Source organism: Haemaphysalis longicornis, unplaced genomic scaffold, assembly GCF_048455015.1.
Source record: "Haemaphysalis longicornis isolate Haplotype H1 unplaced genomic scaffold, Haemaphysalis longicornis Haplotype H1 scaffold_31, whole genome shotgun sequence".
NCBI classification, from domain to species: domain Eukaryota; kingdom Metazoa; phylum Arthropoda; class Arachnida; order Ixodida; family Ixodidae; genus Haemaphysalis; species Haemaphysalis longicornis.
The window spans coordinates 3,241,596-3,267,872 of record NW_027526340.1 but is presented as its reverse complement, the minus strand read 5'-3'; the positions used below and the strand labels follow the sequence as shown (position 1 = coordinate 3,267,872).

At 47.7% G+C, this 26,277-nt stretch overlaps 1 protein-coding gene across 1 annotated transcript in view; it reads right to left on the bottom strand.

The window, feature by feature from the left end:
• Positions 1 to 26,277, bottom strand: part of LOC144177812 (uncharacterized) — a 204,672-nt gene that overhangs the window by 128,314 nt on the left and 50,081 nt on the right. Inside the window, exon 2 of the mRNA XM_077705397.1 lies at positions 21,435 to 21,508. The gene's annotated coding sequence lies outside the window, so the exon portion shown is untranslated. The remainder of the gene's footprint in view (positions 1 to 21,434; positions 21,509 to 26,277) is intronic.

Genomic DNA, 26,277 nt, shown 5'->3' with positions numbered 1-26,277 from the left:
TAACAATCTAATACGACGCGGTACACTCTTCCTGGCGCCTTCAGTCATCACCGCCACCAACGGCACAGGAAAGCGGGGATTCCAAGGCATGTCAAGATTGGATTGGCTGTATTTTCTGCTCCCTTTTCTGCGGAAGCACGAACAAACCTAAGGGACAATGCTGCCTAGATAGGAAGGACTGAGCGATGCGTTTACATGGAAGTGCGTCACTCGAAACCATTGATGGTAGGCAGAAAATTTGTTGGTTGGTTGTAGGGTTGAGGTGAGCTGTAGTGGAGGGCTCCGGATTTATTTTGACCACCTGGGGATCTTTAACGTGCGCCGAAATCTCGTATACACGGGCGTTTTTGCTTTTCGCCTTTATCAGGAAAGTGGCCACCGCGGCCGGGAATAGAACCCGCGTCCTAGGCAGAAAATTCAGTAGATTTGGTTCGGCTGTCGGCGTTGGTTGTAGGTATACTCGGGAAAAAGTTAAGAACGGCAATAGCTCATGCAGGTATCACTCCGCCTAAGCGACGGACCCGGATGTCAACGGGCGCGCGCGTTTTGAAAAGAGATTGCTGTGAACGCGTAATATCGTCTGCCTTTTCTCACGTAGTTTGTTTGCCGTCGCTGCAGTAGTTTATAAGCATACTAAGTTCAAGAAATCGTGGAAACGGCTCGTACAATGTTCGAAATATTTCCGGTAACGCACTACATGCGCCGCGCGGAGTAACATCCGGCTGCGGTGATGAGGCACAGCGACTCAGCGGCAATGGATCAACGAAGGTGGGCAGCTAAGGTTTTTAGGTACCTATACTTGAAAAGCGTGGACACGCAGTGGTTAAAGGAGCCATGAAGACAAAATACAAGTTGGGTTTATTAGAAAGACTGCTTAGTCCCGATAACAATGATACCAATATCATCGCAATCTTCGAACAAATAACGGAGATATTGAAGAAAACGTGTGAAGCAGTCGCGACCCCCTAGCCAATTTCCCGCAACTTTTCTATGACGTCACGGAACCTTGTTTGTGCGATTGGCGGCCGCCTAACTGACATGTCGCGACGACACATGACTGGACGTCTGTAATGGGACCTCTAGTTCCATTTGACCGCATCACTTGAATGCTAACGTGCAGTTAAAGCACTGAAAATTATGTTTTATTGTTGGCCCGTGTGACGTCATTCTTGCTCATAACACGTCACTGTGGCGCAAAATTTGAAAGTTTTTAAATACTTCTTGCTTTTTTTCGTAAAAAAAACTTCTTTTGTGATTCTAATGGCGCTGAGTGAGATACTGAATCCTAGTTCTTTCAAATTAAACGAAGTTGTGTTTTCTCTTCATGGCTCCTTTAAGAAAGACTAGAAGGCTAACGATGAAATACGGAAAGAACAGTGGGGAATCCAAAACAGCCAAGGTAACCAAAAAAGAGGCAAGGCAGATTGAAACGAATAAATGGAGGGAAAAAATGGAAGCCAAAACGTCGTTAGAGATGTACAGGGCTGAGAAGATGAACATCAGAAAGGAAAATTTCTACGATAATTCCCAGGGCAGTGCTTTGCTTTTTGAGGCTAGAGCAGGTTGCCTGCGAACTAAGAGTTTTGTAAGGAAGTATTCACAAAATGATGGGGTATGCGTGGTCTGCGGAAAAGAAACGGAAACTATGCGGCACATCGTGCTAGAATGTGAGGGTATCCATCCAAATCTACATGAAGAGAATATTGGGCTGTCAGAAGCCCTAGGATTTAAAGGTATCACAGAGGAAGTTAACTTCAAGGCTGTCGAGGGGACGAAAAGAAGATTAGAATGCTGGTGGACGAAAAGCAGAGAGGGGAATATTGCCTAGGACAGTTAACACTTGTAACAGAAAAAAAAAAGTATTTTGTGCCTAATAAGCTTTTTGTGCCTGCCCTAAGCAGCGCTAGTATTGAACCAAAAGTGTAAAACATAGGTATATTAGTCTTTTTTGGTAAGATGACATGTCATCACCCCGATACAAAGGGGAAACCAATAGAAATCATCATCAGCAACTGCCCTAAGAGCAGCACTAGTATTAAACGAAGAGTGTAAAACATAAGTGTATTAGTTTCTTTACGGTTTTTTTTTTGTAAGATGACGCGTTGTCAACCCGCTACAAAGAGGATATCACTATCAATCATCAATCATCATCATCATCGTTGCCGTTCTTAATTTGTACACGAGTATAGTCGACCTCGGCCGGCTTCGAGCCTGGAGTTGAAAGAGCACCCGTTCATGTCGGTAAAGTTTTGTCTCGTGGGGTGTGCCTAATGGGGTTGCCCTTGACAACGCCTGCTGAAGCGGTAATTTAATTACGATGAATGTGCGCACTATAAGTGTCACGAGCCCCAGCAATAACATCGGGAAATAGCCGACGGCAGGCGAGACAAATATGAAAGAAAAGGATGAGGGAGCCTTTTCTCAAGCGCACGCTCGCACGCACACTCGTACGCACGCACAAGACGTGCGTGCGTAAAGGCGTGTGCACGTGCGTGTGGGTGTGCGTGCGTGCGTGCGTGCGTGCGTGCGTGCGTTCGTGTATGCGTGCGTACGTATGTGTGTATACGGTTTGTGCGTGTGTTTTCGTATGAACTGGGCGTGTATTTTCGTCCAGAGACGCACGTCACTTCATAACATCGCCTCTATCGTGTTTCCGCTCCACCGTTGCTTTTGTACTTTTACACGGTTTATTTTTTTATGGTGCGCTTAACCCCCCCATATCGCAAGGCGGGCTGACGTAAATGAATGACGTGCCGTCGTGAAAGCGCAAATTCGTAGCGAGGCGCTCTGCCGCGACGCGGAGTGGATCAGAGTGGCATCTTGACGTCCGCTGACAGCGCGCGGCGCGTGGTATACTACACACACTAACCCCTCTAAGCACTCTATAATGAGATGCGCACGGTATTTCCAAAGCTTACACCTGTCGGGCTCTTCGCTTGCGACGCGACAGGAGGCACAGGGGGACAAATTGCCTCGCAATTCACACAAAGTTTGAAGTACTACAGATATTGTATGTTCTTTCCCAAGGGCACGGTGCTTAAATAGGTCGCTTAAATGTACGTCTGCGCGCGTTGACCGCACCGTGTGTGCTATTGAAGGAACACTGATCACCCGCCGCGGTTGCTGAGTGGCTAAGACGTTGTGCTGCTGAGCCGAAGGACGCGGGTTCAATTTTGGCCGTTGTCAGATGCAGGCGAATAGCGGAAACGCCCGTGTGTCGATATTTCGGTCCACGTTGACGATCCCCAGGTGGTCAAAATTAATCCGTAGCCCACCTCATAGCTTAGGTGTGGCCAAAGCGCGTTAAACCCCAAAATTCGAATTTGAAAATTTCAAGAAACGCTGATCCCGCCTCCCCCTCTTGTGTGACCATTTTTACACATGCGGCGCGAAATTTTATTCAGATTGTCTAACCGCTGGACATTTTCAGCACAAAACCGATTTCACTAACGGTGGCGAAAACACTGTTTCGTTGCCTGAATTCTTTATGGTTGAAGGGCGAGGCTCTAATGTACTACTGTATGGCGCGCAAATTCTGGGCTATCTCGCACTTCCACCCATAATTTGTTTCATTATGCTTTCAGCACAGCTTTTTTTTTTCTTCTTAAGTGCTTCTTATATGTAGCTGGGCTAACCGCGCAGTCTTGTTATTAACCTTCGCAATCCTTGGCGTAACATTTCCGCCCTTTGATTCTTAAGCAAAACAAAAAGTAGAAAAAAGCCAAACATTGTCACTAAAAGTAACACAATGAACACAATATTGAAGCAATTTGTCCGATATTAGCGTGGAGCGACGCAGAAAAAATTGTGTGTTGCTACTTTTTGTCTCTGTACTAAACTATAAAACCACCGAGCAAGTAATAATTTACTTATTCACCGGCCTAGTTGTGCCCACTTGGGGACGGGGGCCTCTCCTTTAGTGTACCACAACGTTCATTTTCACACACGTTTTTTTTTTCTCACTCTAGCTATTAGAAACAAAGCTGCGCACCTATTCCTTCCCCCCCTTTTTTTCACATTTTATTCGCACACCTTCGTCGCGACTCAAACAGCCAGGATGCAAGGGACAAATATGCTGTAAATGGAGCCACACACGCAGAGTGCAAGAAGCGCCGACCAACATCACAGCACCGAATAAATGTCTGGAGGAGTGAGGCGCCTACAGCGGGTTTTCTCAACAACGCTGCAAACTCAACGGAGCAAAATTTCGCGCTGTGACCGCCGAGTGCTGAGATCAAGCGCCGAGCTTCGAGGCACGCTGCGAGAAAAGCCCGCAGCCCAGGCCGCACTGCATCCAATGCTGCTGGGCCGAGGTCGTTGCCCGACACGTCGTCTGCTGCCGAGCGCGCGCGCAGACAGACATCAAACGCAAACGCGCTTTCAACAGAGACACGGCCGATGCCCGGACAACGTACGAAAAGCTGGCTGAGTTCTGCGTAAGACTCGAACGTGTTTGGCATCGCCGATCCGGAACAAAGGGAGGAGGCGGCCTTGGCTTCCAGCGGTGATCGAACGAAGCTAAGCCACCTCAGTGCACGGGGCATCTATCTCTCTCGCCTCTCCTGGTGCTCTTCTTTGTCTTAGTCAGGGCGCGGAAAAAAGCCAGAAACCGGACTTCCACGTACAGCGAGCGCTCAGCGCTTAAGAAAGGGCAACGTACGTTGCAAGTTGGGAATTTTGATTGACGTGGTTTAATTGTTGCCACCATGATTCGAAAAGCCGCAGCCGTAAGTTACGCGAAGGTTTCTAGGCAATGCAATGGAAATTAACCATGAAAACTGTTTTGAATGGCGTACTTGCTAGTCGTTCTCCAGCTTAACATTACTCCAATCATTCTACCAACGTTAAATATTTTATATGTAAAGCAGTAACAGGCAAGTATGTTGTTTCGCTTGGGAAGAATCGGGCGGAAATTGATGGTGGCTCGTTCTCTAAGGGCTTCGTCCTCTTGCCGCTTGACACGATCTGCTTCCCGATCCGCCTCCTCCTTACACTTTCGAATGGCTTCTGTCTGTCTCGTACACGTTGTGCCGCTGCTCGTTCCTGTCGCACGTATTGGGAGATTTGACGACGATGGTGGATTTCGCTCCTTGTCTCGGTTCGCTCGCTTGGCTGCATTCCTCCGCCTCTTACTTCCTCTGCGGTGCCCTGGCGTAACCGGGCACCTTTCGCCACTGCCGTGTTTACGCCTTTGCCAAGGAAAGATTCGCGCTATCGAACGGTTCGAAGGCGCGTGGTGTCAGAGCCACTTCGCTGTTACAGATGGCAACGCCGGACGCCGGCTTTTCCGCTCAATAGGCTGTTTAATGCATTGCTTTTGCGAAACACTAACGATACCAAACACAGCGTGCACCTCTCCGAACGAGTTATCCCTCTCCCGCTGTCAGGCCTTGCAGGCCCCCGCTAGCTCCCTATGGCCGCCACATAAGTTCCTAATTCAGTACTGGAGCCTGGAGCACTTGGATACTGCAGTGCGCTAGAATGATACTTTATGAAGTAGTACCGTATGGTAAGATCTCGAATTAGGCTAGATTTGTGGAGGGACCGCAACAAGCTAGAACGAAAGAAGCCGATAAATGAGCTAACAGTAAGACGTAAAGCAGAAGAATTCAGGATCGCGCTGCAGAACCGATATTCAGGTCTTAACGATGAAGCCGAGCTTACGACACAGCAAGCCAGCGACAACCTTACACGCATTATCACGGAGTGTGCAGTAGAAGTCGGGGGCACTATGGCTAGACAGGATACTGGTAAACTTTCACAGGAGACGAAAGATCTAATTAGGAAACGGCAAACCATGACAATCTCTACCGCAGCTCACAGAATAGAACTAGCGGAGCTTTCGAAGTTAATCAATAAGCGTAAGACAGCTGACAAACGGAAGTATAATATGGAGAGGATCGAATACGCTGTAAAGAACGGAGGTAGCCTGAAAGCAGTGAAGAGGCGTCTTGGCGCGGGGAAAAATCAGATGTATGCACTTAAAGGTAAGCGAGGCAATGTCATCACAAATAGGGATAAAATAGTCACAGTGGCCGAGGAGTTCTATAGGGACCTGTACAGTAGCCGGGACATCCAGGATAATGCCGAACGAGACAGTAGTCCAGAGGAGATAGACATCCCACCAGTAACGACCGAAGAAGTAAGGAAGGCTTTGAAAGAAATGAAAGGGGGCAAAGCACCTGGTGAGGATCAGATAACAGCAGACCTCTTGAAGGATGGCGCAGAAATTTTACTTGAAAAACTGGCAAACCTGTATACGCAGTGCCTAATGACCGCAAGCATACCGGAATCTTGGAAGAACGCGAACATCATCCTAATCCATAAGAAAGGCGACATGAAGCACTTGAAAAATTACAGGCCGATCAGCTTACTGTCAGTCGTCTACAAGGTACTTACCAAGGTAATCGCTAACAGAATTTCTGCAACCTTAGATTTCAGTACACCTAAAGAACAAGCAGGGTTCCGTAAAGGTTATTCAACAATGGACCATATTGGCACGATCAATCAGGTGATAGAGAAGTGCGCTGAGTATATTGAACTCCTATATCTAGCCTTCATAGATTATGAGAAAGCATTTGACTCGGTCGAAACCCTAGCAGTCATTCAGGCATTACGGAACCAGGGGGCAGATGAGCATTATGTAAGAATACTAGAGGATATCTACAATGGGTCCACAGCTACCATCATCCTCCATAAGGAGAGCAGTAAAATACCTATAAGGAAGGGTGTCAGACAAGGAGACACAATCTCTCCAATGTTATTCACAGCATGCTTACAAGAAGTATTCAGAACGTTGGATTGGGAACAGGTGGGAGTAAGGGTTAATGGAGAATACCTCAGTAACCTCAGATTTGCTGATGACGTTGCCTTGCTAAGTAACTCGGGGGACGAATTGCAAAGCATGCTTTCCGTACTGGACGAACAGACTAGAACCGTGGGCCTGAAAATTATTATGCAGAAAACTAAAGTAATGATCAATAACCTCGGGACAGCACAGCGGTTTGAGATAGGTGGCGAGGCAGTGGAAGTGGTAAGCGAATATATCTACTTAGGCCAAGTTGTGACCCCAGATCCCAACCATGAGACAGAGATAATTAGAAGGATAAGAATGGGGTGGGGTGCATATAGCAGACATTCTCAGATTATGAATAGCAGCATATACCATTGTCGCTGAAGAAGAAAGTGTATGACAGCTGCATCTTACCGGTACTCACCTACGGGGCAGAAACCTGGAGGCTCACTAAGAGGGTTCAACTTAAATTGAGAATGACTCAGAGTGCAATGGAGCGAAAAATGATAGGTGTAACATTAAGAGACAAGAAGAGAGCGGAGTGGGTCAGGGAACAAACACGTGTTAAGGACATATTAGTAGATATTAAGAAAAAGAAATGGACGCGGGAAGGGCATGTAATGCGAAGGCAAGATAACCGCTGGTCATTAAGGGTAACAGAGTGGATCCCTAGAGAAGGCAAGCGTTGCAGGGGGCGGCAGAAAGTTAGATGGGCAGATGAGATCAAGAAGTTTGCGGGGATAAATTGGTCACAGTTGGCACAGGACCGAGGTAATTGGAGAATAATGGGAGAGGCCTTTGCCCTGCAGTGGGCGTAGATAGGCTGATGCTGCTGCTGCTGCTGCTGCTGATGATGATGATGATGATGATGCTACTGATGATGATGATGATGATGAAGTAGTACACTATTACTTGGATCATGAAACAGTGCCCCTGCTGTTGCGACATCTACCGGCCACCTCAGCGGGGCGTGTGCTCCGCCGTTGATTACAACGCAGGCTAGGGATTTGCGAGGAGCTGTCTGAAGCAACGCTTTCAGAACGATGGCGCCATGCTACTGCGCCACTGCTGTACGTAGAATTCCGAATCAGCTTCAAAGCATAGAAACGGATAGCTTTGCCACGCTAGAAAAGCAAAATGCTGCCAGTTGAGGCGGCTTGGCGGAATTCAAAAGCATCCAGGCGAAGAGTCTGGCGCTCAGCGTAGCGTGCAGTGGGAAAGCTAAGAGCCCCTGATAACTCTTTCGAGCGCTGCACAGCGCCAGCGTAATGAATGAACAGCAAGAAAATGCGCTGAAACGCTACCACTCCTTACCAAAAAAAAGGTTATTCTATGTTGTGAGCGAGTAGATATATTCTTACGAGGGAAACAGCAGATAAATGCCTTTTCAGCGCGTTTTTATTTTTGTCCTGGGCTTATTTTTTCCCCTGCGTTTTGTGATTAAAGGTAGGCGCAAAAGGGGGGCCATGAGGCTTTTCCGAGACCCAGCCACGCGTCGCCAGCCGTCTATGGGAGGATGAGGGATGGGACGGGTCGCGTATGCTGTGCTGTCGCGCTGCGATAAGACGTCCCCAGCGAGGAACAAACGGCGCTCGGAAAAGGGTTTTGCGCGCTCCGCACTGGGTCTCCGGGTCATCGACGCCCCTCGCACATTCCCCTCTATTTCTTCTCTTTATCCTTTCTCAACGCCTGCGTTCTTATGCTTAATGTATGTCTAGCTATTTACGTTCGTCCTTCTTTCATTCCGGACATCAAAAAAGCGCCCATTGGGACCTGGAACCTTTATTCATATTTGGAACAGCCAGAGCTGAGTGCTGTACTTTATGTGTGCGCGCATGTGTGCGCGCTTATGTTTGTTCCTGTGCGTGTCCGTGGGCGCGGGTGCGCGTGTGCGCGCAGTGGACTGCTTTATTACGAAGCGCGATAAACAGAAAATGAACGAACCGGTCACCATGCTTCTTACTTGAATGTGTCGAAAACTTTTGAACGAAACGAAGCACAACAACCATGCTACATTTGAATGCGTTTTTGGGATCAAAATTATGGGACACCTAAGTCCTCCTTAGGATGCAATTAATGCGAACGCATTAATGTTTGATTTTTGAACGAATATGGCGACATTGAACTGGCCGCCCTGTTTCACGGCTGCTGTTCACGAAGATGCACCGCGCCTGTGAAAGTTGAAGAACGAGTGTCGTGTGGAATCCCGCACATTCATTATATGCACGTTATGACGTATTGCATACGGTGTCACGTGTCCAGTAGTATGTGTGTTCTTTCACTATTTTCATCATAGATTTTTTTCCCCTTTGCGACGTTTGCTTCCTCTTTCAGTTACTGTAATTTTAGAGGTTAAGTCAGTGGCCGTTGCTAGCCCTACATTTACGCTCTTAGCGGGACCGCGCTTTGCTACTCACCTAAATCATACTCGTGTAATTACCATGCTAAAATTTCTGAGATCCCTGGCCGTGTACTACAGACATGTACTCAGTACTTACTGAGTACGTGTGTTTAATACACGTCCAGGATTTTCATGCTGGTCTCACATTCCGGGGGGCAATGGTTCGAATCCCATCCGGCACAACATTTACCCAAATTTCTTTTCAACTGAATTAGTTAATTTGCCTATAGGAGCTTCATCGAGAACTGTGCCGCAGTTCAGAGTCGTTATTGATCTGCTTTTTAATCTTTGAGACGTCTACCATTTCTTGTGCCATGCGTCGGCAATTTTGTTGGCCGTGGACGACGCCGCATTTTTTACAAACATAGTTAACTAATTAACAAGTACCCACTGTGTATCCGGTCCGGTACAGAATCACAACAATGGAATGCAGCATGGAAGAAGTAAACATCGCTTCAAATAGGAATTCAATTACACTAGGCTTCGTTTTGCTTTTTTTTTTACTTACTTCGAGTAGCAGCCTTGTTCCGGCCTTCGCTCTACATGTACGCCTTTCTGCTATCCTCCTCGTACTTCCTTCGCAGTTCTGCCTACCGGAACGCGCCCTGTAGCGCCAGCTCCGCGCGCTGATCCGACTGACCTGCGTTGTGCTCGGAGCAAAGATTTCCTCGCCGAGTTGCCAAGGGTCCCAGTTCGCGCACTGCTTGCTTCGCGGGGAGGAAGCAAAACGACAAAGAGGACGGCGGCCTCCCGGAAGGCTTCCCGCTCCTGTCCATCCTACCGCGGATGCTGAGAGTCCACTACTAATGACAGGCCTCGTTTCCGTCTCCGGAATCCTTCGCCGCCAGCCAGCCAGCGCTCGCTAATAGGCGGCTGCTCTTGGGGCCAATGTTACGTGCATTCTCTTTCTTTTCGTCTCCGAAGGGTGTATGTAGCAAGCGGCCCTTGGGTCTTTTTTTTTCTCAGGACCTGCATTTTTACCCTTGCACCAAGGCTACCTTTACCCTTGTTACTGGGCCTTCGCATTCCGGCAGTTCGACCTGTCCACGAGCGTCTCATTACAGGCAACGTACCGGTCAAGGATGAGCCGGAAGGCTACTGTGTATATGGCTTCGCCGAAGTCGCGGGTTCTGTGTATTCTGAGCTCCAGTAGCACGAATTAATAGGTTTAGCTAAACTGACACTGGACAATTTTCTTTCTATAGTCGTCTAAACTTCTCAGCCGTGCAGATTGAAAGATATCCGTCATACGGCTATTATTTGGGGAGCGATGAGAGTATAGGCTCAGCGTCAAAGTTCAGAGATTACGAAAAGTAGCAAAATACACGCGCCAGAAGACTGGAAACAGGAACAATTTCTTGTTGAAAGAGATGCTCGAAAGAGAAATACCAGCTCGATACCAGAGATACCAGCTCGACAGTTTGTAGTATATACGAGCCGTATGGTTTCCCAATTGAGCTAAGTCCTACGCTTGTTCTCATACTAGGTTTTCGAGAACTGTACCCTAGGTGCCCATTATGTCGAATTCGAAAACAGATGCATTTTTGTTCATCTGTAGTGTTGGTTCTTGTTTCTGGATGGTATGCTTATTGTTTGGACGTCTTAATTTAACCGCAGTGCAGGACGTAGTTCCTGTCTAACACGAACCGTCAAGCGAAGCATATTTGCAGTGCGTCCGTCTTTCCGGGCTCCCAGAAAGAAACTTACTTTGCTAACCCTACGGGTCAATTCTAGCAACCCTGTGATTTACCGTTATGCCCAACCCGACGGGATAACCCAGGCTTCTGCTCCAACGTCGCAACATTGTTTCCTCCTTCAGGCCACACCACAAAAGTCACGCGGAAGGCGAACCGCATTAAAGGGCCGCCCCATCGTAGCAGCAAAACAAAGCCGAAGAAGCTCACATCATGATGCTGCGAGTCTGCAGCCATCGTAATGGCCGAAACCCCTTCCCTGACTTCTTCGCCAATCCTTTCGTGCCGGTCGGCTTCACACGCTAATGGCGACCGAGCCAGCCTTCCCGATCAAGCCCGTATGTCAGGCCTCTCTCTCTCTCACACAGTTTTCTCACTTGTATTTTGCCGCCTTCTCTAGAGCGTTAGTAGGCGCGCTCTTCCAGCCCGTCTTCTTGCTTAGTTCGCGTCTGTATAGATTAACGCGCTTGTCGAGCCCTCGCCCGGTTGTCCCGCGCCGAACAGCAAAGGCGAGTCAGATACCGTCTGAAGGGAAGTCTGCGGACGGGCCCCACGCATTGTCCGGCTACGACCCACGACTCGCCCCGACGAACAGGTTAATGACGCCCCGAAAAGATGCCCTAAGTAGATCCAGTGAGTAGGTTCCCGCGCAACTAATCATTCATCCGAGTATCTTGCTCGGCCAACTGATGGCGGGCTTGTGAATGCGATAGCATTGCAGACGCTCCAGTTTTCCACCGCACGCTCAATCACTGATTGAAGAGACGTGCATATTTTTAGAGGGAGAACAAAAGAGGGTTTAGAGGGAGAACAAAAAAGGAGAGGACGAGAATATGTTTCGTCTCCTTCTAAGTTTCTTAGTATGTTAACCCCTACATATACTCTAATCATCACTCCACCATCCCCCCCCCCCCTCCCACTTTGAAATATAACATTTATAGTCCAAGAGTCTCCTATACTAGACACTTCCAGATTTTCAAAGATTGCATGAAAGTTTTTTGAAAGCCTACTCACCTGTAGCGACATAAATGTTTCATTTCACGATTTAATTCTATCCGCTACGAAGAACTGCAACGCCATTGAAGTATACCAGCATTAGCGCATATGCTATCAGGATTGCATTCGGGAAATTGGCTGATTAAACGTGTTTGGATATCGCGGTCGATAACCTCGGTTATTTTCTCACTATGGTATCGCTCCTTCAGTATCTGTATAATCCAAAAAGTCGTCTCGGTGCGATGAACAACGGCACATCCTGTACTTAAGGGTTCGCTATAGCCGTGGGTCCCATGGGCTATTCTGGGGTCGACGTCTTCTGGCGGCTTACGTCCCTCGGAATGTCCGAGGCCAAGATCTGCTTTTTCGGGATTTCCTGCCACTTTGTCTCGATGCCCGGTAGGCTTCCATTTTAAGCGTTCAACGTTAGCCATTGCTCTAGCCGTTGTTTTATTGGGTCTGCCCTAAAGGCCTGTGACGCACTCTTGCTGAAAGCAGTATATGACGCTGTGTTTGGCTTTTGTCTTATGAGGACTTCTTATTGTCTTATGCCCCTGTCGAGTGTAGAGCTTGCGTGAAATGTGCCCTGATTTTCTTTCTTTTTTTTTTTTTGTTTTCAGTCAAGTGCTCTTTTTTTAAGAAAAAGAGGGGGGATTACAGAAAAAATCCGCAGACTTGCGGCTTGAAAACACTGGCGTCCTTCTGTACAGCTCTCTTCAGCAGAGGTACAGTAATGTAGTGTAAATTTGGGGAGCCCACAAAGGAAAGGCAACAGTAACTATGATACAAACACACGACGAGCAATATAAACTCATGTATTGCAATAGAAACACAAGAAACGGGAACAGTAAACAAGACACTGCGTACAAAAGCATACACCGCAATTAAAGTAAAATGTACGCGCTCTGTTATTATAAGCTCGGCATGTTACGATATCAAGGTATGGTATCATGAGGATAGAGATGATATACAATACGAAAAAAAATGTTTTACAGGTGACGTAACAGATCCATATCAGTTCTGGCTTGCCTCAGATAAGAAATACTTGGAAGGGCTTCGAGTACAGAGGTTGTTATAACATTCATTCCAAGTGTACATTGATTATATAAGCGAAATAAAACCTTAAACGACGACGATTCTGATTGATATGTCATGCAGCAGAAGCGCTTAATCTATGGGTAATGTTTTCTTCCGTCATAAGCATATCAGATCGGCTATACCAGATGGGGTTATAACACGAGAACAGGACTTCGAGTTTGAATAGCCGACCGGTAAGCACAGCGGAGCTAAAAAGTGTAAATCGACACAACTGGTAGTACCTGCAAAAGCACAACATAGTGCTTCCTATGTGCCCCGTAGAAACATTGGCGACTGTACACATAGCGCTTCTTTGGCACATGCTTAGTTTGTACATGTTAATATTTGACGTTCCGCATGCCATCCTGCTGTACCCTCCCCCTGGGAGTGCGCTTTCCTGCTCGCTTTTCCTGAGCGCTTTTCCTGCTTCTCGGCTCCGTTGCAATACCGCGTGACATTACCCTTTACAATCCCAGACATTGTCGCTAAATTTGAATATTGACGTCCTTCTCAACAGTTATACGGTCAACAACGCAGCTGTTCACCGATCAAGGACAGATTAACGCAGGGGCCACCATGGCAAATGGCCTTAAAGGGGCCATGAAGGCAAAAAGCTTGAAATAACCGGCCTTTGATAATTCAGTCAGCCCCATTCTAGCCAGGAAAGGCGTTTTTCAACAAAACAAGCCCGAGAAATAGCAAAAAACTTAAATTCCGCGCCGCAGTGACGTCATACGGGCAGCCGTGACGTCATATGGGTCAGCAATAAAACATTTTTATCGGTGTTTCGACTGTACGTTCGCATTCAAGTGTTGCGATCAGAAGAATCTACAGCCCCCACTACAATCGCTCGGTTACGTTTCTTGGTGATGGCTCAGGTCGGCGGCTGCCGGTAGCACGGACAAGATTCTCTGACGTCATTGAAAAGTTGCCGGAAAGTGGCGGGGGAGTCGCCACTGTTTCATACGTTTTCCGTTATTTCTCCATTATTTGCTTAAAGTTTTCGATGAAATTTGTGTCATTTTTATCGGGACAAAGGAGTTTTTTTTTTTTTGATAAACCAAACTTACATCTTGTCTTCATGGCCCCTTTAAGAAGCCGATATGAGGCTCATTAATCGGGGAAAAAAGTATAATCAAGGATACATAAAATGTAAGCGCCGGCTCTAATTTGTGCGCAGCTTCGCTTCAGGGGTCAGCAGATGTACACCCGAGAGCAAAAGTTTACGGAACACGAAAGCAGCAATTTCGGGTTATCTCCCTGCCGCGCGGCAGCCTAGGGTACCATGTGCCGTATTTTTCATTGCTTCAGAAACTATACGACATCTCACATGCACACGGCAGTTTGTCGGGCTGCTACCGGAAGAGAAATAGCCTAAAATTGCCATTTTCCTGGTGCGTAAACTTTTGATAAAGGCTGTATACGTGTGTGCGCCAACGTCCGAACAGAAATGTCGAGCGTCAGGATGAGTGACCAGAGCCCCAAGGACCTCCTACGTGCGTGTATATACACACGCGAACACATACACACATGCCTCCGCGAAGACAGAGTCTTCGCTCTTCCGGGATCCGTGCACGGCTTCCATCACTCCCGATGCCTCTGGCCACCCATCTGGACTAACTCTGAGGCCCTTCCCGGTTTTCTGCACCGGATGCATCAGCGCACGCACGTGCTATTCCCGTGCACCCACGCGCTCGCACGGACACGCGCAGTTTTAGCTCGCTCAGTTGGTTCAAATGCACCGCTAACGCCCTAAATCACGGACAACGTGCATATAATAAACAATAGCTGTTTACGGCAAAGTCCGACCTGTGACCGGAAATGTGGCGAACGTGTTTCCGCTAACCGACTGCGCTCACCGAACTGCACGTAATCCTGCAAAGGTCATAGCTGTTGTATCTGTATACGTGGTTTCTGCAGTTTTCCAAGGAAAAAAAAGAACACCAGGCGCAATTTTCTGTATCGCATTACACAAAAGCGAGGGCATATGTTTCGTCGTGTTTAAAGGCGGTATCGTAACAGCGTGAGACGCCATTGGAACTAGTAACTTAGCTATGCCATTAGGACAAGTATTGCCACGAATACGAATGGTGCCTCCGCTATATGCGAACAAAGCTCATGCGAGAAAAGTTGGGCTCAAAGGATAAAGCGACACAATAACAACTGGCGGTAGAAGCAGGCGAACATGTCGCTCTCCGCATTCACAGCCGTCCAATCGAAGGCCGTACCGCTTCGTCGAGCGTACTTTTTCAAACGCAAATGCGGTAGCTTCTGTAACGGCAGCAAAATATCGGTTACGGTTAGCGATAATGCCCGATCATTATTTTCACTTCCACGCGAGCCGATGGGACGATAAGGAGCCTACATGCTGGCTCCGAAAAAAAAAAAAGCCTCTGTGCCGGCACAAAACAGCATATTACCATAATTTCGCAGCAATGTTCGATATGCTTGCTTTAACCTATTGTTCGTTCGAGTTCTTTTTGAACTAACAATACAAACGTGTGTTAGAAATAAAAGAAGCAAAAAATGAGTAGCTGATTGCCCGTTGTTTCTCCTTCCATTTATTTTCTCGAGCTGCGCCTCGAAATCAACTATCACCAGCTATCCCTCATTATTTCTTCGGCGTTTCGTAGTCCTTAATCCAAGATAAATTACATTAGAAGTCACCTTAGGTTATATATCATTTCATTATGTTAGGCTAGGTAAAAAAAAAAAACAAGATCCCATTCAACCACGCGTATTTTATATAAAAGGAGTCAACAATGGTTTATAGCTTTGTACCCATACTTAACTAACTCAAGATGCAAAAAAAAAAAAAGCGAAGAGGGAAACTTGCCCTCAAGGTATTCTTGCTTGTACTACGAGTTGTGAGCAGAGGCCAGTCCAAGGGGCTTGTAAACTACCTCCTTTCAGTTCCTTCTAAAAAACACTCGCAATTAAATACGCCTCTCATTGCACCCCCCCCCCCCCCTTTCTATAAAAAGAATGTTATGAATAGTTCACTTCAAAACGCCCGAACAACGCACTTGATCCCTGCACTAATTTGTGTCGCATCGTGCCACCGCCAGTCACATCAATTCTAGTGCATAGAAATTCGTGTATTACTTTATTCGTGGACTACGCTTTCATCCTTATTGATCGCAAGATGGCGTCAAATCGCTACTTTTTGTGATCTTTGCACGGAGGCGCCAAGCCATATGATCATATATGCTTCACGTAAAGACTACATTGAGTTTAATACACTGCGTGATGAAGTCGTCATTGCGGTGATTGTTGTTTTCACTGTGCGGTAGTTACGTAGCAGAGTATACCGAAAAGAAGTTTAGATTGCCGGAAAGATGCATTTTACCAAGCTTCTTTATAATGAGTTCATTTAACATTATATCCAGGGGACGCACATTCTGTACTAGTGTTGACGCGCGTACGCATTCAGTCACCGTTCCTTCCCGCTCATGGTTTATTTTGCGCGTAGTGGCCACTCTGTCCAGAACGAGCGCAAAAAAGAGAAAAAGAAAACAGTATGGTCGGTCTTCAGGACACTTTTTTTCGCGAATGTCCGCGAGTACGCGATCACATTTATTTTCCCTCGCGCATCGCAAGCGCTGACGGGGAAGCTAAAAACAGCGGCCACTGTGCCAAACTCCATCGTGGCCGCATTGACGCCGATGCGAAAATGCAGAATATCGGCTGCGACAAGTAAAAAAAAAAAAAATGGGGAAAGCAAAGCAAGCATGGTGGACGATGGCCACTCGCGCGAAAGTGATCGATTGAATCAACGAAACAGCATAAAGCGCGACAAAAATTGAAGTACTTATTTCTCTTGTTTCCCCGCTTGTGCTTGTTTCAAAAGTGGCAGTTTTCAAAACAATGTGACATGGCGAACGGAGTGGAAAAAGCATGGCCGGGCAGCATACTAGAAAATGGTAAGCCAGCGTCGGTAGGAAGAAGCGAGGAACTTTCGAGTAAAAAAGGAAATGGTGCCACGCGCTGTTCCGTTCAAACTTTCATGTATATTTCGCCCCCGCGTTTCAGCCAGTGATGTGATATGAAAATTGTAGCAGCAACAAACGCTCTCCCTGCGCGGCAAACGCATAGCGTTCGCGCAGAGCAGCGCGTGCATTTCTCGAATGCCGTCTTCGGCGTCGAGTGAGAGCAGCTTTTTGCGGGCCTTTATGCGCCTGCAATCTTACCGGAAGTGTTTTTTGTAGTGATTACGGCTTTCAAATTGTATATTTCGATTTTGAGTGTCTTCAGCAACACAGCGAAAACAAAAATGAATTATGCTCTGTTAGGAGCTGGCCAAGACTGTCTGCTAACTGAACAATGCGGGGCCTTTGATGCGAACCAGAGAACCTTATATGAGAGCCATTGACAAGCTATAGCGGAAATTCTCAATTCGCATCTGTGGGTAACGCCCGATTACGCACCGGGCTTCTTTTAAAAGGTAGGCTTCACTATTGCACAGCAGTGCATTGCTCAGAAGACATTTTTGCAATTACAAAAACGGCCTTGTGTGAAAATATCAAGGCCGTGAGGCTTTTTATTAGATACCCCCACAAGACCTCATGTCTTCTTAAGGTATTTCCAGGAGGTATCTCCGTCATGTATCGCCGTGAGGCATCTCCTCTAAACCGCTATACACCGAGATCATTAAGGTTGACTTCACTGCTACACATTATTGAATTGCTTGGAAAGACATTTTGCAGGGGCACTACAAATTGATTGATGTGGAAGGCCCAAGATCATTTTATTAATATGATTGATGTGGCAATATGAAGGCCCAAGATCATTGTATTAATAGAATTTTTCCTAATGCGGGGCAAGTGTGACACGCCTATCGTTACAGACGGACGGACTGGTTTCCCGTTAAGTTCGCGTAAAGTGCTTACGCATGGTGAAAGAAAAGGCGACAGGTGCAGATAACGGTTGCAGCAAAAAGTTGCTTACGTTGCCGGCAAGCAATACTATATGAAAATTTTCTGTCGCATAACCAGCGCCATTTCAAAGCGAAATTTCTATATCTCACTGATGGAGTACGTCGCGTCGATAACGCACTGAGAAAAGCCAACTTTCTCTGATGAGGATGATGATGATGATGATGATGATTATGATGCTGATGAATGATGAATGATGAATGATGAATGATGAGAATCTTGGGGGAAGTGAAAGCAAAAAAGCGCTTCCCATGGTCGGAATCGAAACTGGGTCCCTCGCGTTATGAAGCCGATGTCTATCCCATTCATGGGAAATCTGTCGCTGGAGTCGCGGGCTGCCGCGGGCGGTGCCATCGCCGCTAGCGACGTTCCTCGCCTACTTAGCTTAGCTAGCCATACGGCTTCTTTTTTGTCTCGAAGCCAAAATCAACGAAAAAGGGTAACATTTTTTTTTTCTTGTTCATCGTACTTGAAGCTTCTAAACAACTACTGACAAATTGATCTTTTTGGAGGTTCAATTTTATAATAACGAAACAAATTTCACGAACTATCTAGGCTAATATTATATAGGTCCTTTTTTTTTCAGCCAGAGCCAGCTTTCCAGCCTGTTCATGAGCCATGCCAAGGACAAGTGGAACTTGCCTGCCGGGTGCATGACGGAACGCTCGCTGAAGCACGGCTCCCCCAGACAGTGGCGCCAGATTTCCCTCTAGTGTATATTAGTATGAAACTCTGTGGTCCCATTGCGCCGTTCCGACACGGTCGAAGCCGTTTGGATTCGAAGAGGGGTGCATGGGCGTGGAAAATTACACAGAAAAGTCAGGCATCCCTCCGTCGGACGACGACGATAGTTGAACGCGAAGCTTTGTTTAATGTGAAACCGAGAAATCGAAGGGTGAAGGGTCCACGTCTCAGCCGCTGCGATCAAAAGTGCAAACTGCGTGCGAGCGTCAAACTCAAAGCTCAACGAGTGAAAGTTCAAAGCGTCCGCGAGTCAAACTCCTAACTAAGACGACAATCAAGGAATCCCTCACGAGAAAGCTTCGCGTTAAACCATCGTCGTCGTTAGACGGAGGGGTGCGTGATTTTTCCCGGCGATATTTCAGGACGCCTGCATTGCGGTAAAATACGGCAGTTGACGGCTTTACTCGTTCGGTTCGAAGTCGAACTGCGAATACGCGCTACTTCTCCACTCCTGTTGGATCGCTTTGATTTTCTTAGCAGGCTATCATCCCGTCTCGGCCAACCAGATTGGAACCACAAAATGGAGGAATGTGTCTGTTCAGGCGACGGTGCTGCCCCCTCCCCTCCCCCCTCGTCCTCCCCGACTTTTAATGTAGTGTTTTAAATCTGACTGTCTGGGCAGTCATCCTGAGCCCGTACAAACAAGTCGTACACGCTTAGAAATACAGGTGGTAAGCAGGAAAGATGGGAATTAAAAACTAAAACAAACAGGGCAGTTCGACGGGAACGTAGAAATCGACCGGCGAATCGCAGTATCCAACCAATAAGAAAGGAACCGAAGCTCCATGAACGCGTTTTAGAAGCCTACGTGCCAAGAGCATTCGGTCACTTCCTCTCCCCCTGTTCCCCCTCTCTTTCTCGACGAACTAGCCCAAAATGTTCGTGTAAGCAAAATCGACGAAGTCAATAATGCAACAACCTGGTACAAGCAGTATTGAGCGCGTGCAGGATGGGAAGAGACGGGGAAACGAAACGAAAGCGCGACAGTTAAAGGGGGGTTATCTGCGCTACTAAAAGCAAGGTCTTGTAAGGAACTAGAAGAAAGGCCTAGTGTAGCGCTCACACACACAGGGAAAAGCCCTACAGGCATTCTTCCCTGAGCAAAGAGAGCGGCCGAGATAGCGGAGTCGTAAAGGGATTCTGTATAGGAAGCCTCCAGCGGGCGTACTGTACTGTTCGCCGCGCGAAGAGGGTACCAACAGCGTGGTTGTGCGTACCTGCTGCACATTGTGTATACCGCGCAGCAACAGAAAGGAACGAGTCCACGGGAAAGGACCGACAGATCCGAGTCGAACTGGTAACAGAGGAATCACGAAGCGTTTTCTTTCTCTAGAACCTCGCGAGGTGAACAAATACACACGCAGCAGACAAAAACAAGAGCTGTTGAGCTGAAATTCACCGCAGTGGTCTCCCTTTGAGCAGCTGAAAAGACGTAGCTAAAGAAAAAAAAAAAATGAAAGTGAGAAAACGAAGCAAGGGAACAGCGAAATGCTTCGGTAACAGCCGTCGCTCTGGCGACGACTTCTAGGAGGAGCCCTTTCCAGCGTTCAATAAATAACTCCCATGAGTCGTGGCCCCGGTAGCCGGACATGGAGGGCTCGAGTGGCAACGCTTCGGGCGGTGACGCCTTTCCAGCGGAGCGAACAGCGCATCTAAGCTTGTTTTGTTTTATCATTTGACTTCTTATTTGGTGTGTTGTTTCTTTCATCGCCGCTTCAGGAACACTTCGATGAGAAGGTTACACCGGTGGCGAACAGTTTTAGCGAAGATGTGGCCCGCCTGGGTCTCTTGGTAAGCAGCGAGTTGGGCCCTTCGTCGGCACCCCGGCCTGACAGATGGCCCCACGGGTTGCGAGTGAAAAGCGTACACTTCGCCAGGGCCAAATCTGCTGAATTTTACGAGGCTATGAAAGCGGTATCCGATTGCGGATAAAGTGCGGTAGAATGTGAATCCGGAAATTTCTTGAGCGATATGAATTCGGTTCTCGACTGATCCATTGTGACGGGGCTTTGGTGGCTCTAGGTTTTTTGTTGGTCCATAAAAATATTACACACATGGGTGTTGGATCTTCCTGGCTGATGCTTCACTACCTATGTGAAACCGCGCCAGGAGCGAAACGAGAGAGGGGCCAGAAAACGACGAAAAGGGAAAAGTGCCTGACGGATGAAAACGAATGATAAAGAAGTCTGGACTTCAGCTGATTAAGACGGATTATACACTTTTTGTTGTTCTGTCGTTTTCGCTGGTTCAAAGTACTGCTTTCTCGATAACGTTCGCGGCCGCACCGAGGTAAACGTTTCGTGATGGAAAGCCGAAACGTTTTTTAACTTTCAGTTTCATTGAAGGTATTAGAACTTTTGACACGGTCTAATTTGATTGAACTAAGTACAACATACCAAATAAAGAACGCGTCGTTCGGTATCCTGTGACAGCGTCACGTTTGGGCCGCAAAATGGGCCCACAATCGCCAAGCATGAGAAAAAGAGAAACCGGCAAGGAGAGAGAAAGAGAGAGAGAGAGAGATAGAGAGAGAGAATTAGGGAGAGAAAGAAGGAGAGAGAGGAAGAGATGGAAGGAGAGAGAGTGGGAGAGAAAGAGAAAGAGAGATAGGAGAAGACAGAGAAAGAGAGATATAGGGAGAGGGAGAGGGAGAGAGCTGTCCCAATAAAGGGACACCCTTGGAGAAAATGAATAGTACTATCTCCCGGCTTTGCTCTGATTAGCTCATGAACAGGAGTTTGTTTTCTTCCTTTTTTTTTCTATGCGTTCATTCTTTTTGTGCAGCCACTGCTCACCTTCTGTCGCCAATCACCAGGATTTCGCCGGAGGCTGATGGACAACGGCGATGGAACACGGGGCGCCGCGGTCACTACAAAATAGAAACAGAATAAGGGCCACTTAACAGGGTGGTAACGAATTCGTACTACGGAATGCAGTCCACTCGCAAACAGTATAATGCACCTAGTCATCGCTAACTCTCTAGATGCTCCCGTGAGGCTCACGCTTGTGATAACACACACGACACATCCTCCTAGCGCAGCACCACTTTCAGGACTTTGAAAGGGAAGATATCGTGTTGCGTCATCCTCAGAAACAAAGGCTTTGGAACAGAGAATACGATTTAAGTGTTAAAAAAAGCCGCAACTTGGTTTCTCTCATTTCCATGGGCATGGACATGAGTTGGATAATTCCGCTGAGATCGTGTTTAGCTGTGCTACTTGTGAGGAGGATAAGGAGACAGGTAGGCCAAAAAAGGATGAGGACAATCTATCAGCGTGCGAGCAGAAATTCTGCGTTGTCCAAAAAAAAAAACGCGAAATAAACACGTACGCGCGGACATAGGCAAATCAATCGTCACCTACCAGTGGTACAGGCAGTCCACCCCCACTGAAGTACGGGAGCGGGTCGCGGGGATGCATTGTTGAATTGGTCATATCACTGCTCAGACCTGACTTGTATACCGAAAAACTTGTCCTCTCAAGCAGACTGTTTGAGCCGCAAAGCAACCTCAACAAGTAACAGAAGTTTGATCTAACTTGAATTTTACGTTCATAGCGACTGCTTTTCACACCGATCTTTGCAATTACAGAACGCTTAATGGGCTCGCAAGAAATCACAAAGCAACGTTTCCTTCGGCTCAAGTAAAGTATCGCCTTCTGTGAGTTCATGCATGACAGTTCGCAGTTTCGGAACCCAACGCAGCACCGCTTAGAGCCAATTAGGGCTGTCAAACGCTCGACTCGTGCTCCCTTCAGGAAAGAGCCTGTCAGCCAGCGCGGACTTGTCCCCGCCTTTACTATAGTACGCCCGTACTCACACGTCAGCCCGTGCCACGAGACTGCACGCGTAGACGTAATTAGTTTATAGTACCGCTACACAAACACGCAGTGCCGGCGGCTTGTGCGACTTACTTATTGCTTCGTATTAATCGATGCGAACAACCTCCCGACGCGAATAGAATGGCGGCATCAAGTAAGCCGAGACGAACAGGTTGTTTTTTAGAGCTTCATTTTTTGCACCTTCAAGGCTAAGGTCGCAAAAATACTTCTGAAAGTGAAACTCCTCAGGAAAATCAAGCTGAAATTGATATTATACCAACGCGTTTCACCATTATTTTACGAAGGAAATTTGAGCCTTCTTCAAGAACAAGATAGTATGCAAAAAAGGTTCCCATTCGCTGAAGTTGGCCGATGTATACCTATCCAGCTAAAAATGTGCTAACACTCATTATATTTTAGCTGACCCAAAACCCCTTTTGACAATTTTGTTTCGGCTGTGCCACATGAGGAGTTATTCTAAAGCAGTGAGAAGCGCTGGGGAACGTCTTTGCCATTGGCTACAGTAACGTAGAATGCATCACCACCTTCGTGCGACGATTATTTAGCGACCGAGAACAAATGAAAGCCTACTTTCAAGATTGGCTCCCCAGCTGAGTTCATCTTGCTCCTGGCACAGCTCCCACTAACTACGGAAATTTTATTTTGAGTCTTGTACAGAGCTGAAAAGCCTATCGTGAGGACCAAATCACAGATTTCCGATACCGTAACAATACCCTTACGAGACTGACAGCTTGATTCACACCTAAAACGACGAGGCGCTTAGTTTAGCGCCAATACCCCCCCCCCCCCTTCCCCACCCTTCATATCCTTAAAAACCCACAAGAGTGTGCGCTTTTTTGCAGTTACTGATGTCTCCGAGTCCTCATATGCAGTTTGACACGATATCGACCTGTTGTAAGCAGTTCTAGCTCCGCGAGAAACTCGGACGTCTCCACACCCACACAACCTACTCATTCATTCTCTCGTGCAAAAGGACAAACATAAACAAACAACACGAATGGAGCAAAGACGCTGCCCTTAAGTCCCCCAGACGTCTCGCAGAACAATTGCGAATCATCTCAAATCCCGCCGTCCGTCTCAGCTCGGAGAGCCCCGCACTCTTAGCGTTTCTGCCTGCCCCGTTTGCTTCTTTTTCTTTTCCTTACGGCGCCCGTCCACCGGTCACGGCGACGGCGTTTTGTTCCGGCGCCGTCGGTGCGAGCGCAGCGCGCAAGCAGGCGGGGTAGTTGCGCGGGGCGTACGCCAGGAGAGCCATTAAACATGCATCAGACACTTTTCATTGGGTGTAGCCGCGGGGCTCAACGGGCTGCCCGGCAGGCTCGCTTCTCGGCGCTCTCGGTGAGAGGCGCACGTGAGCACACGGGCGGACGGGCCTTTAATAGGAGGGACACCGTGTCGTCCGCGTGCCTGCCCGCTGAGGGCTTCGAGGGGGCCCCGGACGGCCTGTCGTCGGCTTCATTACAGCTCGCGTCTTGACTCGAAACAATGGAGCAGCGTGCCCACCTCTCTCCCTTTCCCTTGCCCCGCTTTCCATTAACATATTACTTTCTCCGGGGCATATACCCTCCATCAAAGCCGTGCGCTTAGGTTGTCGCCGTTATATGCGGCGTGGGGATTTTTGCGGGGTATTATGCGCTTAGGAGAAGTCGCTATTGCGGCTACCCCGTTGGCGGCTAGAGCAGACAACTCTGGGGTATTTACTTTTTGCCGCCTTCAGCATTTGCGCTGGTTCTAAATTTACAGTTCATTTTGTGAATTTTAAATCGGTGCTTAAATTACGAAGCAAACTGCGACCATACTTCTAAATATGTATGCAAAAGCCGCAAGACGCGAAAGGTATTAGTTGGATTACGAGTACAGCGCTTGTATCGTAACGCCCTCAACTTGGCTGTCCCGTGGCAAAGCCCGTTTTTCGTTGCATTACGCGGTCGCATTTCGGTTTTGCTAATCTGTAGCCTATTACGTCTGAAAAATGAGGCTTTAGTGTAGAAAAAAAAAGTGGTGTATGTGCTCCTGAACAGCGTTACGTTGGATTCTGTGACCTTTTAGCAAGTCCACCTCTTCCAAACCACCAGCACCAGAGTCAGATTCCGGTTAAGGGAAACAGGAAAATTCAGAAATTTAAATATTATACTTCGTGCTTGATTCTCAGGTCTTTTGAACAAAGCTATAGCTTGGAGTTAGTAACAATGATACTTATTTGTGTTCATTGCAAAACAGGAGATATTTAATATTAAGCAAACGAAATATATCTATAAAATATTACATTGTAGTAGATACATCATTAAACAAGGATGCATGAATTCGGAGCCGTAACGTTGGTGAATTTTCATCGTGCTAAAGCCGAATATATTCCGAACGTTATATTTTGAACAGGAGGACCAAAAAGTACAAAAGAAGGACCAAAAAGGCTCTGAAACCCTGTTCCTGCCAACAAAAACTCGCAGGAGGCTTTTTTTTTTTTAATTTTCATTGCTTCGCTAGCAACGACATCCCAGTTACGAGAGACACAACAAAGCTTATTAGATTAAAGTGATCTTGCTCGATACACGTAATTGCTCGACGATACTGCGGATCATTATCCTTCAATTTGTCCTCCACGTATCTCGCCCATCCCCAGACAACGCATCTACACAATAAAACACGGAGTTTCAGGTTGTTCTATCCCCCGTGATTGCTCCACCGTACAAAACGTCGTCGACAGGCACGCCGGGGCAGATTCAGGGGGCCGAACGACTCCGGTTTCAGTTTCAGTGCCTTCAACGACGTGTACACGCTCGCAGCGAACGGTTGGCATGATGTCGATCGCTTGCCCCGCTCCCTACACGCCTCCCCTGCGTCCCCAATTTTCGGTGGGTAGCACGCCCCTTATCGAATCACTGCAGACGCTCGCGTTACGGATCTCCTCCTTTCAATCTGCAGCTACACCACGCCGATCACAGGCGCGCGCGCACACAAAACTGCCCCGAGTATACATTGCCCCCCCCAAAATCAGGGAAGCGGGACAAACAGAAAACAACCAAGTGTGGACGAAAAAAAAGAAGCTCAGGAGGTCGAAGATCAGACCCACGCTACCATTTGCACGATGGAAAGGGGGGATGCTCATCTCAATCGGAGTCGTCCGTATTGCGAGGTCGCTCATCGCCAACGTTCGAGCTGCACTCATCGGAGAAAAATTTTTCCACCCTTGGGCGGCGTCGGTTCCGGGGAGAGGCCGAGCGACGCACCTCATCCATCTCGATCCTAGCTCAACGCAGCTTATTGAGTTGACAGAGTCGCGACTGTTTCTCCTTCCTCTTGGGCCTCTGTTAGCGGTGCAGCCTCCCTGTGGGGGAGGCCGAATGAAGACCGGTGGCTCCCCTCGGATGAGAGCGCCAGGTAACGCCCGAGGGGACGAAGAAGGAGAGGGATCCGCTTCTCTGCTGCTCCCGATGCTCCCTCCGCACATATTATAAACGCGATGGGGATGCTGGAGGACTCAATCGATGGCCGTATATAAATGCGCGCGAGAGAGCGTGCCTTAGTGTAATATCCCTCGGGAGCTTGCGAAAAAAGTGGCACGTTGAACTAAGAGCTTTAAGGAGGGCGCAACGTTCAACGGCCGGTCGTCGGTGAGGAAAACGGTTTTGACGTTCCCTCTTTTAGCGAAACTTGGATATCTTCAGATGAAGAGCGGTTGTCGGCGAAACGCCAACGAACGAAACGATTCGAGGTGGAACGAGATCGGGCAGCCCTGCTAAAGGTTTGAGTGGTTTCGAGCGTTTCTAGGTAAGCAGGAGATACCCGCACCTCGTTCAAG